This window comes from Rattus rattus, chromosome 8 (assembly GCF_011064425.1).
Source record: "Rattus rattus isolate New Zealand chromosome 8, Rrattus_CSIRO_v1, whole genome shotgun sequence".
NCBI lineage: Eukaryota > Metazoa > Chordata > Mammalia > Rodentia > Muridae > Rattus > Rattus rattus.
Genome location: NC_046161.1, coordinates 59,506,016 through 59,508,022, shown reverse-complemented (window position 1 = coordinate 59,508,022; position 2,007 = coordinate 59,506,016). Strand labels below are relative to the sequence as shown.

General features: G+C 43.5%; 1 non-coding gene across 1 annotated transcript; it reads left to right on the top strand.

Annotated features, from left to right (window-relative positions):
* Positions 1-1,000: 1,000 nt before the first annotated feature.
* Positions 1,001-1,116, top strand: LOC116908454. Its single transcript, XR_004388972.1, has one exon. It is a non-coding gene; the product is annotated as a U5 spliceosomal RNA (small nuclear RNA).
* Positions 1,117-2,007: the final 891 nt, after the last annotated feature.

The window sequence follows — 2,007 nt, the reverse complement described above, 5'->3', positions numbered from 1 at the left end:
TTAAAATTATTTTATAAGTGGGGCCTGGTGGAACACACCTTTAATCCCAGCACTCGGGAAACAGAGGCAGGTAGAGCTCAAGGTTTCAGACCAGCCTGTTCCACAGAGCGAATTCCAAAAGCTAGGGCCACACAGAGAAACCCTGTCTTGAAAAATCACCACCACCACCACCACCACCACCAACAGAGTGCTTGCTGCTCTTCCTGAAGACCTGAGTTCATTTCCCAGCACTCATCTGGGTCAGCTCACAGTTGCCAGCTTGCCAGCGCGCCACGGCGCGCGCGCGCGCGCGCACACACACACACACACACACACACACACACACGATTCATATATCAACGGTGGGGAAAGTACCTTCGTTTAGCACGTAGAGTTGGTACAGAAATGATCAGCCACATTAATTAAGAAATGGTAAACTTCATTTCCCCCAATCTGTACTGTGAGTATGCACGGTTTCATCTACGTTGGTTTCACTACAGAAACTACTGTTCTCAGTAAGAGCAGAGCGAGTACATTGCCAATACCTTTGAAATCCTCTGTGCTCCTGTGCCAATCCCACCCCTCAGAACAGGGAGTCTACCAATTATGTTATTTCTTCGTCCTTTACAGTTCCTCGCCGTCTAATCCATTGGAAACCTCCTTTATTTAAAAGAAACCAAGTTCAAATTCCAGTGTACAGAGGTACAAACCTGGCCGCTCCGGGTGAGAAGGAGGTGCAAACCTCCGCCCCGCCCCCTGTAGGAAGCCCCCGGGAAAAGAGCCAATCACTAGGGCGATTACTCTTCTCATTTACATACCCATAACACACCGCAGCTAATGCAAATATTTTTGTGGAAAAAAAATACTTCCATTACTGAAAGCTTTAAAAACTAAAAAGAAAATATTATTTCAAAAGATCATGAAGAAATTCCTGTAGGAAACGGAAATTTAAATTTATAAGTGACCATCAGTAAACTAGGAGGTTCTGTTACTCTAGGAATGTATTGAGTAAGTCGGCTGTATACTCTGGTTTCTCTTCAGATCGTATAAATCTTTCGCCTTTTACTAAAGATTTCCGTGGAGAGGAACAACTCTGAGTCTTAAACCAATTTTTTGAGGCCTTGTCTTGACAAGGCTCTACAAATTGTCTTAAAAGTAGATTAACTTGTAAGCATCAGTAATACTTTATCTGTTGGTGTTTAAGTAGTTGTTTTAAGATCTGTGTAGTCACCAGGATATAGGATATAAGTTTTTTCAAAACAACCAGTCAAGTAGAGATAAAACTCAGCCTAAGAGCTAAGCTGCTTGCCAGTAGTAGTAGTGGATTTTGAGTTTGAGGCCAGCCTGACTTACAGAGAAAGTGAGTTCTAGGACAAGTAGGGCTACACTGGGATACCCTGGTCAAAGATGAAAAAAACTAAACCAAACTAACAAAGAAGAATTAAACTGGCATTAAGAAAGGATAACTGGGGGCTGGAGTGATGACTCAGTGGTTAAGAGCGCTGGCTGCTCTCTCAAGGGACCTGGGTTTCCTAATACCCATGGTGACTCCATCCAAAACTTCAACCAAAAACCTTCTGACATCCAAAGGCACCAGGCACAAGGTGACCCACATACATGCAGGCGAAATACTCATGCACATAAAATGCATAAATCTTTTAATCAAGAGATTAGTAGGAGACAAGCATACAGTTTTTTGCTTTGTTTTACATACAAAACACCCCACAGAAAAGTGATCACTGAAAAAGATGACCATATGTAGAATAAGTAAGAAGGGTGGGCTGGACCTATGGCTGTAAAAGGACTTTACTCTGAAGAACCAAAACAATGTCAGGTAGAGTTCTGCTCTTGTCAGCCCCAGTTAAGGTTTAATCCTGTGGGGCAGGTCAGGAAGCTGGGGAGAGGACCATCCCTAGAAAGGAGGGTTCACTTTACAACTAGATCCTTTTCTTTCCCTGAACCCCCACCCCTTAGTGCAGACAGTAGCTGCAAGGACGTTTGGCTAAGTCTGTCTACCTTTCTGAGTTG